We start from the raw sequence: 18,914 nt of genomic DNA on the forward strand, positions 1-18,914 counted from the left end.
ACTGGACCTGCACTGTCCAGTAGGGTAGCCACTTAGCCACATGTGATTATTTAAATGTAATTTATTAAAATAAAACTAAAAATTCCATTCCATACCAGCTGTATTTCAAGGGCTCACATGGCTAGTGACTACTGCATTGGACAACAGTGCACTGGACAACGTCATCCGACACTGAACCTGATTTCTGTGATAATAAGGTCTAGAACAGATAATAAGGTAAGATCTCATTTTATTCTTTGAAAATCTTAAAATTTAGTTCTAATATTTTTAAAAAGACGATTCCACAAAGATAAGCAGAGCAACACAATTTTGGAGGTGGGAAAGCAGAAGGATGGGTGGTAGCTGAGCCAGAAGGTTGAAGAAAGCCAAATCCTAGAATGGGTAAAGGGGAAGGCAAAGAAACCACCCAATTTACAAAGCAGATTCAACACAATGTTTAGGACTGGTGGCATCGGGTATCACTGGAACTTAGGTTAGGGTGGAGAACTACCTAAAGATGAAAGATGTAAAAGCTCTTTGAGAAGCAATTAAATTTGTAAGTTGCCTCTTTGATATTATAGTCCAAGTGGAAAGGGGAAGCTTATTCATTAAAGAGGGTAAAATATGGAGTTCCTGTTATAGCTCAGAAGAAATGAGCCCTACTAGTATCCATGAGGATGCAGGTTCAATCTCTGGCCTCACTCACTGGGTTAAGGATCCTGCACTGCCGTGGCTTGGATCCTGAGTTGCTGTGGCTGTGGCGTAGGCTGGCAGCTGCAGCTCCAATTTGACCCCTACCCAGGAAACTTCCATGTGCAGCGGGTGTGGCCCTAAAAAGCCAAAAAAAAAGGGGGGGGGGGTAAAATAGAGGGCTTCTGACCTAGGGAACTCAAGGAACTATTGACAACCACAGTAATGTGCACATTTTACTGAAAAAAGGAGTTGGAGTTAAGTCTTAACTAAATTATTTCTAGACAAAGAAGGTGGAGAAGGGAAAGAGAACAGAGCATTAATGAGAAACGCAAATCTACAAGTTTCAATATCCTGAAAATCACCTTACACTTAGAGGAACTAGAAAAAGAGGAACAAACAAAACCCACAGTTAGTAAGAAAAGATGTCATAAAGATCAGGACAGAAATAAATGAAATAGGGACTTAATAATTAAAAAGATCAATAAAACTAATGGCCTTTTTTTTTTTTGAAAGATAAACAAAATTGATAAAACTTTAGTCAGGCTCATCAAGGAAAGAAGAGAGGGCCTAAATCGATAAAATTGGAAATGAAAAAGGAGAGATTACAACTGACACCACAGAAATACAAAGAATCATAAGAGATTACCACAAAAATTATGCCCTAAGAAAATGGACAACCTAGAATAAATGGACAAATTCCTAGAAATGCATAATCTGCAAAGACTGAATCAGGAAGAAATAAAAAATATGAACAGACCAATTACCAGTAATGAAACTAAATCAATCATAAAACTCTCAACAAGCAAAAATCTAGGACCAGACAGCTTTGCAGGAGAATTCTATCAAACATTAATATCTATCTTTCTCAAACTTCAAAAAAACTACAGAGGAAGAAACACTTTTGAACTCACTCTACAAGACCAGCATCATCCTAATACCAAAACCAAACAAAGACATCACACACAAAACAGAAAATTACAGGCCAGTATCACTGGTGAACATGGATGCAAAATTCAACAAAATATTTGCAAACCAAATTCAACAATACATTAAAAAAGATCATACATTAGGTTTAAGTGGGATTTATCCCAAGGAGGGTTTTTTTGTTTGTTTGTTTGTTTGTTTTTTGCTTTTTAGGGCCACACTTGCAGCACATGGAGGTACCCAGGCTAGGGGTCTAATCGGAACTACAGCTGCCAGCCTACACCACAGCCACAGCAACGCCAGATCTGAGCCACATCTACAACCCACACCACAGCTCACAGCAACACCAGATCCCCAACCCACTGAGCAACGCCAGGGATTGAACCCACAACCTCATGATTCCTAGTTGGATTCATTTCCTCTGCGCCATGACAGGAACTCCAAGGATGGTTCAATATCACAAATCAATCAATGTGTTACACATTAAGAAAATGAAGAATAAAAATCATATGATCGAAGTCAGTTGCATTTCTGTATACCAGCAATGAAACATTAGAAAAGGAATACAAAAATAAGATACCTTTTAAAATTGCACCTCACAAAATCAAATACCTCGGAATACACCTGACCAAAGAGGTAAAGGACCTATATGTCGAGAACTATAAAACCTTAATCAAAGAAATCAAAGAAGATGTAAAGAAATGGAAAGATATTCCATGTTCCTGGATTGGGAAAATCAATATTGTGAAAATAGCCATCCTACCCAAAGCAATCTACAGATTCAATGCAATCCCTATCAAATTACATGACATTTTTCACAGAACTAGAACAAACAATCCAAACATTTATATGGAACAACAAAAGACCCAGAATCGCCAAAGCAATCCTGAGAAACAAAAACCAAGCAAGAGGCATAACTCTCCCAGACTTCAAGAAATACTACAAAGCCACAGTCATCAAAACAGTGTGGTACTGGTATCAAAACAGACAGACAGACCAATGGAACAGAATAGAGAATCCAGAAATAAACCCAGACACCTATGGTCAATTAATCTTTGACAAGGGAGGCAAGAACATAAAATGGGAAAAGGAAAGTCTATTCAGCAAGCATTGCTGGGAAACCTGGACAGCTGCATGCAAAGCAATGAAACTAGAACACACCCTCACACCATGCACAAAAATAAACTCCAAATGGCTGAAAGACTTAAATATACGACAGGACACCATCAAACTCCTAGAAGAAAACATAGGCAAAACACTCTCTGACATCAACCTCATGAATATTTTCTCAGGTCAGTCTCCCAAAGCAATAGAAACTAGAGCAAAAATAAACCCATGGGACCTCATCAAACTGAAAAAGTTTTGCACAGGAAAGGAAACCAAAAAGAAAACAAAAAGACAACTTACAGAATGGGAGAAAATAGTTTCAAATGATGCAACGGACAAGGGCTTAATCTCTAGAATATATAAGCAACTTATACAACTCAACAGCAAAAAAACCAATCAATCAATGGAAAAATGGGCAAAAGACCTGAATAGACATTTCTCCAAAGAAGATACACAGATGGCCAACAAACACATGAAAAAATGCTCAACATCGCTGATTATAAGAAAAATGCAAATCAAAACTACCATGAGATACCACCTCACACCAGTCAGAATGGCCATCATTAATAAATCCACAAATAACAAGTGCTGGAGGGGGTGTGGAGAAAAGGGAACCCTCCTGCACTGCTGGTGGGAATGTAAACTGGTACAGCCACTATGGAGAACAGTTTGGAGATACCTTAGAAATCTATACATAGAACTTCCATATGACCCTGCAATCCCACTCTTGGGCATCTATCTGGACAAAGCTCTACTTAAAAGAGACACATGCACCCGCATGTTCATTGCAGCACTATTCACAATAGCCAGGACATGGAAACAATCCAAATGTCCATCGACAGATGATTGGATTCGGAAGATGTGGTATATATACACAATGGAATACTACTCAGCCATAAAAAAGGATGACATAATGCCATTTGCAGCAACATGGATGGAACTAGAGACTCTCATACTGAGTGAAATGAGCCAGAAGGACAAAGGCAAATACCACATGATATCACTTATAGCTGGAATCTAATATCCAGCACAAATGAACATCTCCTCAGAAGAGAAAATCATGGACTTGGAGAAGAGACTTGTGGTTGCCTGATGGGAGGGGGAGGGAGTGGGAGGGATCGGGAGCTTGGGCTTATCAGACACAACCTAGAATAGATTTACAAGGAGATCCCGCTGAATAGCATTGAGAACTATGTCTAGATACTCATGTTGCAACAGAAGAAATGGTGGGGGAAAAACTGTAATTGTAATGTATACATGTAAGGATAACCTGACCCCCTTGCTGTACAGTGGGAAAAAAAAAAAAATCATATGATTGTTATCAATAGATACAGAAGAGGCTTTTGATAAAACCCAGCAGTCATCTGTGATAAAAACTCAATAAAGGATGGACCTAGAGATTCTCATATTAAGTGAAGTAAGTCAAAGACAACTATCATATGATATCACTTACATGTGGAATCTAATTAAAAATGACCCAAAAGAACTTATTGATAAAACAGAAACAAACTCACAGATTTCAAAACAAGACTTAGGGTTTCCAAAAGGGAAACTGTGATGGTGTGTGGGTGGGATAAATTGGGAGGATGGGATTAACACATACACAGTACTCTATATAAAAGATAACTAACAAGGACCTACTGTATGGTACAGGGAGGTCTACTCATGTTCTGTAATAACTTATAAGAACAAAATAGATATATTTATATGTATAACTGATTTACTTTGCTGTAAACTTAACACAACATTTAAAATCAACTATAGCAGGAGTTCCTGTCGTAGCACAGTGGAAATGAATCCGACTGGGAACCATGAGGTTTCGGGTTCAATCCCTGGCCTCGCTCAGTGGGTTAAGGATCTGGCATTGCCGTGGGCTGTGGTGTAGGTCACAGACGAGGTTTGGATCCCATGTTGCTGTGGCTCTGGCATAGGCCGGCAGCTACAATTGGACCCCTAGACTGGGAACCTCCATATGTCGAGGGGTGGCCCTAAAAAGACAAAAATAAATAAATAAAATCAACTATACCCCAATAAAACTAAAAATAGTAATAATAAAAAACTCAAGAAAGTAGATAAAGAGGGAACAGACATCAACACAATAAAGGCCACATGTGACAAGCCCACGGCTAACATTATAGTCAGTGGTGAAAGCTGAAAGCATTTCTTTTAAGATTAGGAAAAAGACAAAGATGCCCACTCTCACCACTTTTATTCAACATAGCATTGGAAGTCTAACCACAGCAATCAGACAAGAAATAAAAGATTTCTAAATTGGAAAGAAAGAAGTAAAACTGTCATTCTTGCAGATGACATGATACTATGCATAGAAAGCCCTAAAAACACTATGAGAAAACTATTAGAACTCATCAATGAATTCAGTGAAGCTGCAGGAGACAAAATTAACATACAGAAATCAATCGTGTTTCTACACACTAACAACTATCATAAAGAGAAATTTAAAAAGCAATCCCACTTAACAGCCATATCAAAAAGAATAAAACCTCTTGGATAGTCTAACAAAGAAGGTAAAAGACCTGTACTCAGAAAGCTATAAGACACTAATGGAGGAAATTTAGGACACCACAAACAGATGGAAAGATATGCTGTGTTCATGGACTGGAAGAGTTAATATTGTTAAAATGACCATATTAACCAAGGCTATCTACAGATTCGATATAATCTTTATCAAAAATACATTTGGGGAAGTTCTTGTGTGGCACAGTGGAAACTAATCTGACTAATATCCATGAGGATTCGGGTTTGATCCCCGGCCTCAATCAGTGGGTTAAGGATCCAGCATTGCCATGAGCTATGGTGTAGGTCAGATACAGCTCAGATCCCACACTGCTGTGGCTGTTGCGTAGTCCGGCAGCTACAGCTCTGATTTGACCCCTTTCCTGGGAACTTCCACATGCCGCCTATGTGGCCCTAAAAAGCAAAACAACAACAACAACAAAAACCAACAAAAAACAACCTTTGTTATTTTTCACGGAACTAGAGCAAACTATTTTAAAATTTGTATGGAAACACAAATGACCATGAATAGCCAAAACAATTTTGAGAAAGAAGAACAAAACTGGAGGACTCATGCGCCCTGACTTCAGACTATACTACAAAGCCCAATAATCAAAATAGTATGGCACTGGGACAAAAACAGACACATAGATCAATGGAGCAGAAGAGAGTCCAGAAATGAACCCACACTTATGTGGGCAGTTAATCTATCACAAAGGAGGCAAGAATATACAATGGGGAAAAGATGGTCTCTTCAGTAAAGGTGTTAGGAAAACTAAACAGTTACATTCAAAAGAATTAAACTGACTATTCTCTCAAAACATACACAAAAATAAACTTAATGAAGTTCCCTGGTGGTCTATCAGTTAAAGGATCCAGCGTTGTCACTGTCATGGCTCAAGGCACTGCTATGGCATAGGCTGGATCCCTGACCTGGGAACTTGCATAGGCAGTGGGCATGGCAAAAAAAAAAAAAAAAATCAAATGGATTAGAGAATTAAATGTTAAGACCTGAAACCATGAACCATCTACATGAAAACATAAATAGTAAGCTCTTTGATACTGTCTTAACAGTGTTTCTTTGTCTCTTCAGGCAGGTGAAACAAACACACACAAAAAAACAAACGGGACAACAGCAAATTAAAAAGCTTCTGCGCAATGAAACAAAAAAGTTGCCTATTGAATAAGAGAAGATATTTGCAAAATATATATTTCATAAAGCGTTAATATCCAAAATACTAAAAAAAAAACCTTATATAACTCAATAGCAAAAAAAAAAAAAAAAAAAAACTGATTAAAACCTGAATAGACAATTTCCCAAAGACATACAGATAGCCACCAGCACTAATAATCAGGGAAATGGAAATCAAAACCACAAGGAAATAACACTCCATATCTGTCACTACAGCTATTATCAAAAAGACAACAAATAAGTGCTGGCGAGGATACAGAGAAAAGGAAATCCCCATGCACTGTGGGTGGGAATGTAAACTGGTAGAGCCCCTGTGGAAAAGTATGGAATTCCTCAAAAAATTAAAACCTACACTACTGCCATACGATTCAGCAATTCCACTCGTGGGTATTTATCCGAAGAAAATGAAAACAAGTAGGAAAGATACAGGCACCCCTATGTTCACTACAGCATTATTTATAATAGCCTGGATATGGAAGCAACCCAAGTGATTATCAAGAACGGATAAAAGGAGTTCCTGTTGTGGCTCAGCGGTAATGAACCCGACTAGTATCCATGAGGTTGTGGGTTCAATCCCTGGCCTCACTCAGTTGGTCGAGGATCTGGTGTTGCCGTGAGCTGTGGTGTAGGTCACAGAAGCAGCTGGGATCCCACACTGTGATGGTTATGGCATACACAGGCCAGCAGCTGTAGCTCTGATTTGACCCCTGACCTGGGAACTTCCATATGCCACAGGTGCAGCCCTTTAAAAAAAAAAAGAATGGGGAGTTCCCGTCGTGGCCCAGTAATTAACGAATCTGACTAGGAACCATGAGGTTTCGGGTTCGGTCCCTGCCCTTGCTCAGTGGGTTAAGGATCCGGCGTTGCCGTGAGCTGTGGTGTAGGTTGCAGACGCGGTTCGGATCCTGCGTTGCTGTGGCTCTGGCGTAGGCCAGTAGCTACAGCTCCGATGAGACCCCTAGCCTGGGAACCTCCATGTGCCGAGGGAGCGGCCCAAGAAATGGCAAAACAAACAAACAAACAAAAAGAATAAAGAAATGGAACCCCCCCCCAAAAAAAAAGAATGGATTAAGAAAAGATGTGAGGGGACATGTGTGCAAACTTGCACGCGCACACACGCGCGCGCACGCACACACACACACACACACACACACACAGGAATATTACTCAGCCACTAAAAACAATGAAATATTGCCATTTGTGACAAATAGATGGACTTAGTATTATGCTAAATGAAATAAGTCAGAGAAAGACAAATGCTGTTTTGTTTCATTTATATCTGAAATCTAAATAGAAACAGTTATAGGAGTTCCCGTCGTGGCGCAGTGGTTAACGAATCCGACTAGGAACCATGAGGTTGCGGGTTCGGTCCATGGCCTTGCTCAGTGGGTTAACCATCCGGCGTTGCCGTGAGCTGTGGTGTAGGTTGCAGACGCGGCTCGGATCCTGCGTTGCTGTGGCTCTGGCGTAGGCCGGCGGCTACAGCTCCGATTAGACCCCTAGCCTGGGAACCTCCATATGCCGCGGGAGCGGCCCAAGAAATAGCAACAACAATAACAACAACAACAACAACAAAAAAAATAGAAACAGTTATAGATACAGAGAACAAATAGGTGGTTGCCAGAGGGGAAGTGGTGGGGGGAGTAAAGAAATAGGTGAGGGAGATTAAGAGGTACAACTTTCCAGTTGCCAAAAAAAAAAAAAAGTCACAGGTATGAAACATACAGTGTAGGGAATACAGTGGATAGCTATGTAATACTTTTATACGGTGACAGTAACTAGACTTACTGTGGTGATCATTTTGAAACGTAGAGAAATACTGGGTCACTGTGTTGTATAAAAGGAACACTGTGTAACCCACAGTGTTGTAGGTTAATTATACTTCAAAAACAAACAAATAAACTCAAGAAAAAAGAGATCAGATGTGTAGTCACCAGAGATGGGGGTGGGGGAGGGGAATGGATGAAGGCAGTCAAAAGGTCCAAACTCCCAGTTACAGTAAGTACTAGGGGTGAAATGCATTAACATGAGAAACAGAATTAACACTGCTGTTTTTGATATATGTTATATATCAAAGTGGAGAGAATAAATCCTGAGCATTCTTAAAATAAAAAATCCTGAAAGGAAGAAAATGGAGGGGAGAAAATAATCAAAAGAACAATTTAAGAAAACCTCCCAGAAAAGAGGTTATGAACTTCAGACTGAAAAAACCCACAATGTAACCAATGGATAAAAGGAGAGCAACCAACCACATTTCAAAAGAGCAGGCTTAATGAGATTCTACTACCCTCCAGGAGAGGAAGTAAGGGGGAAGGAGGGAAGAGAGAGAGGTCCATACAAAGGTCAAGAATCAGTTGTTTTCAACAAGAACACTGGACTCTAAAAGATAATGCACTAATGTCATCACAATTTTGAAGGAAAGAATTTCCAAATTAAAATTATATACTTTGAGGAGTTCCCGTCGTGGCTCAGCGGAAACAAATCTGACTATGAACAATGAGGCTGTGGGTTTGATCCCTGGTCTCACTCAGCGGGTTAAGGATCCTGCGTTGCCGTGAGCTGTGGTGTAGGTCGCAGACAGGGCTCGGATCCTGCGTTGCTGTAGCTGTGGTATAGGCCAGTGGCTACAGCTGATTGGACCCCTAGCCTGGGAACCTCCATATGCTGCAGGTGTGGCCCTAAAAAAAAAAAAAAAAAAAAAAAAAAAAAGACAAAAAAATACTTTGGAAATTTATCATTTAAGTATCAGGGCAGTATTAATACTTTCAGATGTATTAAGTTCTTAAAAATTAATCCTAGTGCACCCTTTCTTCAAAAATTAGAGACAAGTGAGATGAGGAAATAACAAGGAGATGGAATCTAGGAAACAGGAGATCCAATATAAGAGATGCAACTAAATTCACTAGGAAGATATGAGGTGGGAACCCCTGGAATGACAGCTGTGGAGTAGCTGAGGACTGGTCCACACTGGAGCAGTGACACTCAAGAGCCATACGCACTGAATGGTCATCACCCAGATCCTGAGGCCATGGTATTAATTGTTTTGCACTGTTTACCGAAGTGTCGCACCATTTTAAAAAGCACACAAGGAGATCTCTGTGGGAATTTCTGCATGCTGCAGGTGTGGAAGAGAGGGAGGGAGAAAGAAAGAGAGGAAGGAAGAAAGGAGGAAAGAAAGAAAAGCACACAAATCATAAACACAGATTGGTTATTACAGAGTGAACACATCCTGTGTAACCAACACCCAGACCAAGTAATGGAACATTACCAGAACTTTTTCTGGTAACTACCCCAAGTTACTATCCTGACTCTTAATGTCCTGGATTAATTTTCCCTGTTTTGCTTGTGTATACAGACATAAACACACACTCATACAGAAATGCTTGTGGTACTTTCACAGTCACTCATATACGAGTCGCCAATGTGCACACTCCTAGCTGAGCTCAAAAGAGTGGCCTCTCTGCCTTCCTGTTTCAGTTCATCCTGTAAACAAGTGTACTTTTCATGGTCATGTTTTTCAACTTTTTGTACTATTTGTAGGTGACCCCACTGTTTAAAACAGCCCCTAGTGCAGGGCTGAAATGCTGCCTAGTGTTTCTAAGCACCACAAGGCTGTGTCTTACAGAGAAAATGTGTCTTAGATAAACTGTGTTCAGGCATGAGTCATAGTGCAATTAGCTATGAGTTCTATGTTTAGGAATCAACTGTATATTTAAAAAGATGTCTTTCAATAGAAACACACAGAAAAGAAGGTCATGCATTGATGTGTAGATGAAAGTGTGACCCAAGACTCACGGGAACCTAGCCCTATATTTCCACTAGGAGCACTGGTTCAGTATTTGCTAATTCAGTGTTCAGGGCAACTTTATAGAACACAACTACCAAGAATAACATCCCCCCAACACACATAATCATATTCTTTTTCTTTTTCTTTTTCTTTTTGTCTTTGTTGTTGTTGTTGTTGTTGTTGTTGTTGCTATTTCTTGGGCTGCTCCCGCGGCATATGGAGGTTCCCAGGCTAGGGGTCTAATCGGAGCTGTAGCCACCGGCCTACGCCAGAGTCACAGCAACGCGGGATCCGAACCGCGTCTGCAACCTACACCACAGCTCACGGCAACGCCGGATCGTTAACCCACTGAGCAAGGGCAGGGACCGAACCCGAAACCTCATGGTTCCTAGTCAGATTCGTTAACCACTGTGCCACGACGGGAACTCCCACTTTTTCTTTTTGACCTGAGGACCGAACAATGACCAGGGAGTCTGGCCAGGCTCAGCTGCTTGCCTGGCCTTGGCTCATGAAGTTCACACTCTCCCCTCAGGAGGCGGGCTCAGCTGAGGACCCTCATTTCACGCCACCAGTGCTCTGCTCTGACCTGTTCCTGGGGGCTGGGGTGGGCCACGGTGAGCAGCACACACATCTCTGCTGGAGATCCACCTGCGTCCACATGATGACGGTCCAGCCCAGGCCCCCCTCTGTGGTGGCCCTGATTCTTTGCAAGGTTCACTCATAACCTCACCCAGTGACTTCTACAGAAGGGCTCTGGGAAACTCTGAGGGAGTTGAAGGCAGGCTTTGTTCAGTCCCTCCACTCCTAGGAAGTTACTACTCCATGCTTCACAACTATATGTTGCTTAGAGAGAATGACAGGGGGTAAAACTATAAAGAAAGGCAAGAGGGTGAACCAGGCAAAGGTTCAGAAAGTGGTTACGGACATGTCTATGAGATGGTCTATTTTTAATATAGATGGATACAAGGTCTTTTATTTTATTATCTTTTTACTGAATACAGACAACTCTCACACTTATGAATCTATGACACAGGTCTCACACATACATAAAAATTCCATTCTCAAAGAAAAATACTGAGTGACATATATCTTAAAATTGGCAAATATGTTTAGGGCTTTTTTTAAGCTGTAAACTTAAAAGAAACTATAAGAGGCTATTTTTATTACCTCTTTGTGTATGAGAACTTTCTAAAAAATATAAGGAACTCAAAACCAAAAAGAGGGCAAGGAAGCACAATGTAAATTTGATAATAGGTAAGTATAAAACTTTAATATTGGCAAAACAGCCACAAGAAAAAGTCAAATGACAATAGATAGAGAGATATATACTTGCAACAAATATAACAAACAATATCCAGGCTCTTAAGATTAAGGAAAAAAAACCTAGGGAGTTCCCATTGTGGCACAGCAGTAACGAATCCGACTAGGAACCATGAGGTTGTGGGTTCAATCCCTGGCCTCCTGGCTCAGTGGGTTAGGGATCTGGCATTGTCATGAGCTGTGGTATAGGTTGCAGATGCGGCTTGGATCTGGCGTTGCTGTGGCTCTGGCGTAGGCTGGCATCTGGGGATCTCCATATGCCTCGGGTGTGGCTCTAAACACACACACACACACACACACACACAAAAGAGAGAGAAAGAAAAAGAAAAGAAAGAAAAAAAACCAACAGGAAAAACAAAAAAAGGAAAATGGGAAACAATACATGAACAGTCACTACTGAAAAGGAAATATCATTAAAAAAAAAATCCTTGATCACTATCATAAAAACCATAATGGAAAAAAATAAGAAAAAGAATGTATACGTATGTGGATATACACATGTGTGTATACAGTTTTGCTGTATAGCAGAAATTACAAACATTGTAAATCAACTAAACTTCAATAAAGTAAACTAAAACAAAGACACACAAATACAACTCTGGTAATAAAAAGCAGTGTGTCTAAAGCCCTCCAAAATTTTCAATGCCATTCATAAAAAGGCCTAATTCAAATAAGGCTCATAAAAGTAGAAGGTTCAGGCATGATCAGTTAGATGAAAGATAAACTAACAATCTTATGAATCACAGCTGGCTCTGTTCTTAGGCAAGAATGACCCCTCACCTACCAGTCCTCCTCCAGAAAAATTCATCTGTTCTCATTCTGCGAGAGTTCTAGCTAACACAGAAGTAAGACCGAATTGGACCTTCATCCCATGCTAACAACACTTTTAAGCTTCCTTATATAGCTACATACTTGCTACAGCTTCTTTTCACTTGCCATCTTGTGCCAGGGTAAGCAAGGTCCTGTACTTGACCCTATTCTATTCCATGTTTTTATTAGCATCTTAGAAAATGACACAATACATACTTATAAGCTTTGCATAAAAGAAACAGTTAACACATTGGATGATAAAATAGAAATTCAAAGAGGCAAATGGGTGTGCCAAAATAAACATGATGAATTTTTAAAAAGAGTCACAAAAAATCTCTCCTTTGAATTAAAGACCAATTCATGTGATAAAAACAAACTCTGGGTGAGTTAACTAAGCAGAGCTTCAGCTTCAGTATTAGCCCAATATGGGATGCAGTTGCTACACAAGCCAGCAAATAAACAAGTTTAGGCTACATTAACTGTCATGTGAGATATTTTCACAACATTTTGCTCTCATCAGACCATATGTGAAGAACTGCACTCAGTTCTGGGTGTTTTGTTTTAAAACAAGACAAAAAAAAAAAAAAACTAAACAGCATACTGAAAGGATCTAGAAACTAAGTCAAGAGAAATTACTAAAAGACAAATGGGCAGAAGGGCAGAGAGGGGGTGCTGTGGAGAGGTTGTGGCTCTATCCAGAGCCAGTAGAGAAGGAGGCACCTGCTCTCTGTGCAGCAAGCCAGGTCAAAACCAGGAGGCACTAAATGCAACATGGTATCCTGGACTGGATCTGCAACAGGAAAGGGATATAAGTGGGAAAAACTGGTAAAATCTGAGTAAATCTATATAGTTTGGTGAGTAATAACATATACCAATGTTGGTTTCTTAGGTATGACAAATGTGTCAAGGTAACATGTTAATATTTGGGAAAACTGGGCGAAGGGTATATGGGAAATCTCTAGACCATCTTTGCAAATTTTCTATAAAGCTAAAATTACTATAGAGTAAAAGGTCTATTTAAAAAAAAAAAAGAAAAGAAAAAGAAAAGAAAAAAACAAGGAGGCAGATGGTTCAATGAATGACACTCAAATAATGTGAGTGCTCTGTCAATGCATGGACAGTGTTTGGAGATTAGACAAACTATGTGCCTTTGAAAGGATTTCTGCATTATTTCACAGGATACTGTGACCAACTAAATTGCAGGTCAAACGAATTTATAGGGCCATCAACACCTATCTTGCAGTCTGAAAGCCAGAATGAAAACTGAAGTGAGGTGTAGAAAGAAAAATAAAATGAAGAAAGAAAAACAAGCAAAACTAACTGAAGTGATCCATCAGCATTAGGGAAATAATAGTCTTATATTTGCAATAATGTTGCAAGTGACTATTCTTCTAGTTTTGAGGAGGATCCCAAAGGACTCCGTGTTTTTCAAACTATAGCTCATGACCCACTAAAATCAGTTTAATCACAGTATCTCTCACCTGAGAGATACCATTCTCAGAGGGGATTTATGGGGGTTATTTTTTGGTCAACAAAGTGATGCGGGTCCTACCGGCATTTATTGGAGAAAGATGCCAAAGATGCTAGGTGTCCGGAAATACAAAAAGAACTGCCCAGCATCCCAACGAGACTTTTCCAAATCTCCCACCAGATATTCATGCAGGAAATTTTTAAAAAATAAAAAACCATGAAAATTATCTCAGCATACTACCAAACTCCATTTTTTCCCCGACACAAAATATTTCTTGCTCCTATAGTAAACACTTTTCAAGTATGCTACTATCCCATAAACTAAGAAAAGATTATTTTGCTTCATTTAGAACTAAGACTTTTAGCATTTCAGAAAATTTGATGACAAAGCTGTTTGTAGTAGCTGAGTTTTCCGTACAGCATACCTGTATCAGACTGCTTTTACAGCTGTAACTTTCAATAATATGTAATAGATTTCTCTGAATAGATTTATTTCCAAACATTATTGTTATTAAGGGCTTATGAAACACAGAGTTCTAAATTTTACTAACACCATGGGGTTCCCTTGTGGCACAGCAGATTAAGGATCCAGCACTGTCACTGCAGCAGCCTGTGTTGCTGCTGCGACATGGGTTCCAGCCCTGGCCTGGGAACTTCTGCATGTTGTGGGGGTGGCTGAAAAAAAATTTTTTTCTAATTTAAAAATTAAAAAATTTCACATCAAGGTCTCCCTATATGTTATCCTATATTAGAAATCAATGTTGTGAAGATTAAATATTAAACTTACTAATTTGGGAGCTGTTATTCTTTTTCTTTTTTACTCTAAGAATGTCTCTCCAAGTTTACCACATGGCTGTTACTGTTTCTTTTTCTAATCTATCCCCTACTCCCCATTACCTATAGAAGGCATATCAAATATCAAAAGCACATCAAAAGGTATGCTCTCCAGGGTGTTAAGTACTAGAGTCTGAAAGCAAGTTGCTAATGATGGAGTCTCAGGTTTTCTATGAGATTTCTCTTCCTCATTTCAGACCAGGTCATTTCACAGGAAATTATTTTGACACCACACTTATAAACAAGGTCAAACTCACTAGTGAGTATGCAATACTACCTTTATTTTTTCATGATAATGGTCTAATTCCTTATGTTATCTTTACATCAAGTAAAATCTCTCTTATTTTCTGTCTTTTAAAAATTTTCCTTGGAGGAGTTCCTGTTGTGGCCCAGAGGAAATGACTCCAACTAGGAACCACCAGGTTGCAGGTTCAATCACTGGGTTAAGGATCCTGCCTTTCCATGAGTTGTGGTGTAGGTCACAGATGTGGCTCGGATCTTACGTGTCTGTGGCTATGGCGTAGGCTGGCAGCTGTAGCTCCAATTTGACCCCTAGGTTGGGAACTTTCATATGCCACAGGTGTGGCCCTAAAAAGCAAGGGAAAAAAAAAAAGGAAAGTAAAAAGAAAAAAAGAATTTCTTGAAAAGAAGATAGAATTGAACATTATCAGAGTACATTACAAATAGAGTACTGCTTCATAAAACTTGTTTCCATTGTGTGTGTGTGTTTTCTGGGTGCTGTAAAAAATACATTTCTTTCTTCTTCTTCTTCTTTTTTTTTTTTTTTTTAAGGGTCGTATCTGCATTATATCGAAGTTCCCAGGCTAGGTGTCTATTCAGAGCTTCAGCTGCCAGCCTATACCACAGCCATGGCAACACCTGATTCCTAACACACTGAGCAAGGCCGGAGATCAATCCTGCAACCTCATGAATACTAGTCAGGCTTGTTACTGCTGAGCCATGATGAGAACTCCATATTTCTTGCTATAAATCATGGTCAAATGAGTGTGCAGCCCACTGTTAAGTGGTCCCCCAGTAACTGAACACATCAGAGACCAACAACTCTCCTACCAGGTCCCTCATGCTAGCTGCTTGCCTCTCCTGGGCTCTCAGACTTACTCTGAGATCTACTTCCCACCTGAGTCCTCCTCCTCTCTCTAAAGCAGATGCTTTCACCTTCCCTACTCCCCACAGATATGCCTTCAAGTCATTCTCTCAATTTCTTTTTTACCTTCTCTGTCTTAAAAGCAAAAACAAAAAACAAAACTCTGAGCATGTCAAAAGGCAAAAAGTAGCCTTTTTAGGCATGATGAAACCGATAAACAAAGAAAAGGCAGAGATTCGTCTACAATAAAAGTGAGGAGTTCCCGTTGTGGCTCAGTGGTTAACAAATCTGACTAGGAACCATGAGGTTGAGGGTTTGATCCCTGGCCTTGCTTAGTGGGTTAAGGATCCAGTGTTGCCGTGAGCTGTGGTGTAGGCCGCAGACGTGGCTTGGATCCCCGCATTGCTGTGGCTCCGGCGAAGGCCGGTGGCTGCAGCTCCGATTCGACCCCTAGCCTGGGAGCCTCCATATGCCACGGGAGCGGCCCAAGAAATGGCAAAAAGACAAAAAAAAAAAAAAAAAAAGTGAAAATCTTTTTTCATAGTGGTTATTTAACTTCCTGTCTTAATAAAATTTTCACCTGACTAGCAGTTTTTAAAGAGTGTGATATTATTTCAGAGAGGGATTTTGAAATTTGGGTGTCATCTTGGCATCTGGGAGGTCAATGCCAGGGATTCTAGAAACCTGCAAAGTGATGGACAATACTAAGCAATGAAGAACTGTTCTACCTTTCACCTACCTCAACAAAGGTTGCAACAGAAAAACATCTTTATAATTAACTTAGAAGCTAACTCAATTTTACATATAAATACTAAGTATCTTTTGTAAGATTTTAACATACACTGAAATCACTAGTAATACAATTGTTTGGGTAAACTGTTTAAAACTTGACACCAAGCCTGTTCAAAAGAAACATCACTGATGGTAACATTGTTTAAGGTGAACTGCCAACAACAGGTCCAGGATGGATCTACATTTGAAGCTATCATATTTCACAGTGAGTCTTACATAAATACAAGCACCTAACCTCTTCATTATTTCCTCTAATGCTTCAGCATTTACATCCTGCAAGATACTTTATTATACATGATTTCATTTTATTTAATGCTCCTTTATTAGAGCATTATAGTGATTTCTTTAAAGTATATGAACCAGAGTCCTCTATAGAAAAATTCCACGCGCTGCTGTGGCTCTGGTGTAGGCCAGTGGCTACAGCTCGGATTCGACCCCTAGCCTGGGAACCTCCATATGCCGCAGGAGCGGCCCAAAGAAATAGCAAAAAGACAAAAAAAAAAAAAAAAAAGAAAAGAAAAATTCCAATAAACAGGAAAAATAAAAATGGAAAAATCAGCATCTTGCAACCACTATGAAACAACGGATCCAGGCAGTTTACATCAGTAACTGCCAAAAGAGGAACAGCTGACATTTGAACCCACTGAGGCACCAGTCATTATGGGCCTCAATGTGATACAGTAAGAAGTATTATGAAATATACATCACCTATGAAATATTCCATGAAATAAACATCTGAACCTACCCTCTAGAACTGATTACCACTTAAACATGAAAAATGAAGAATATGCTAAAATGGCATCATAAAAATACAAACCAGGTAGTTGCCACTGTGGTACAGTAGGTTAAAGAACCAGCAGTTATCTCTTTGGAGGCACAGACTCAATCCCCAGGCAAGAGCAGTTGGTTAAGAATTCAGAGTTGCTGCAGCTGTGGCGTAGATAACGGCTGTGGCTTGGATTCGATCCCTGACCCAGGAATTTCCATATGCTGTGGGTGTGCCCAAAAAAAAAAAAAAAACCCGCAAACCAGAATTTAAGAAATACTATCAAAGAAATGACTCAGCTTCTTCAACAAATAAATAGCATTTTTAAAGGGGGGAGAGCTGTTACAAATTAAAAGAGATTTTAAACGACGTAACCAAATGTACTTATGTGGACCTTGTTTGGACCATGATTTTACCGAACTTAAATTTATTTATTTATTTATTTATTTATTTATTTATCTGCTTTTTAGGGCCACATCCACAGCATATGGAGGTTTCCAGGCTAGGGGCTGAATCAGAGCTGCAGCTGCCATCCTATGTCACAGTTCACAGCAACACCATATCCTCAACCCACTGAGTAAGACCAGGGATCAAACCCATATCTTCATGGACACTAGTTGGATTCGTTTCTGCTGCACCACAACTTGAATTCCTAAAAATACATTTTTGAGACAAGTGGGAAAGCTAAACATGAACCAGGTATCAGATAATACTAAAGAATTACTATTAACTTTGTGAGGTGTGATGATATGGCACGGATGTGCACAGATGCGTGTGCGTGCATGCGTGTGTGTGTGTCTTACCAAAGTGTTCATCTCCATCTTTAAAAAAAATCTTAGAACAGGGAGTTCCTGTCATGGCGCAGTGGTTAACGAACCCAACTAGGAACCATGAGGTTGCGAGTTTGATCCCTGGCCTTGCTCAGTGGGTTAAGGATCCGGTGTTGCCGTGAGCTGTGGCGTAGGTTGCAGACGCGGCTCGGATCCCGCCTTGCTGTGGCTGTGGTGTAGGCTGGCGGCTACAGCTCCGATTAGACCCCTAGCCTGGGAACCTCCATATGCCACAAGAGCGGCCCCAGAAATGGCAAAAAGACAAAAAAAAAAAAATTAGAACAGAAAAAAAGAGATACAGAGTCAGCTCCTTAGTTGTCTCTTTAGGTTGCCACTAACCTATGAATCAACACTCTGACAGCTACTCGATCAGCAATGAATTTCTCTGACATCATCATCTAATACATCTATCCTGTCCATAAGGACAATGACAGTCTCATACATCCCAATGAAGGAAAGCTACTATCTAGGGTGACACTGTGATATTCCAATTTAGAAGCCCAATCAAAAAGAGGTAAGTTTGGTTTTGGTATACCCTTCATGGGCCTTTTCCCTAGCAAAACTGTTCATTTCACTGTTCACAAATTCTCCCTTGTGTTTCCCTGCCCTGGCCTTCTTATTACAAACTCATCTCTGCCTATCCTATTAGTCTAGAATGTCTCTCTGCTTCCAGGCAAGTCCTTTATCCACGAAACTTGCTCAAACCCCTTCTCCTTATTCCCTGTGCCTTCATCTGAATACTCAGATTCACGGAATGTCCGAAAAGGGATTATTCACAGCTCTCACTATCC

At 40.0% G+C, this 18,914-nt stretch overlaps 1 protein-coding gene and 1 long non-coding RNA gene across 2 annotated transcripts in view; both read right to left on the reverse strand.

Moving 5' to 3' along the window:
* The window catches only part of LOC146404707 (uncharacterized), a gene marked incomplete at its 5' end in the record, with an annotated part of 55,324 nt that overhangs the window by 18,525 nt on the left and 17,885 nt on the right, over nucleotides 1-18,914 (reverse strand). The window lies entirely within an intron of this gene.
* Nucleotides 14,604-18,914, reverse strand: part of LOC146404708 (uncharacterized) — a 618,617-nt gene continuing 614,306 nt past the window's right edge. Inside the window, exon 2 of the long non-coding RNA XR_014841567.1 lies at nucleotides 14,604-16,977. This is a non-coding gene — a long non-coding RNA (uncharacterized LOC146404708). The remainder of the gene's footprint in view (nucleotides 16,978-18,914) is intronic.

The sequence above is a fragment of the Sus scrofa genome, chromosome 3 (genome assembly GCF_054392235.1).
Source record: "Sus scrofa isolate SSC_HxYL_T2T_F1_AM1 chromosome 3, Sscrofa_HxYL_maternal_Yorkshire_Landrace_v2.0, whole genome shotgun sequence".
NCBI classification, from domain to species: Eukaryota; Metazoa; Chordata; class Mammalia; order Artiodactyla; family Suidae; genus Sus; species Sus scrofa.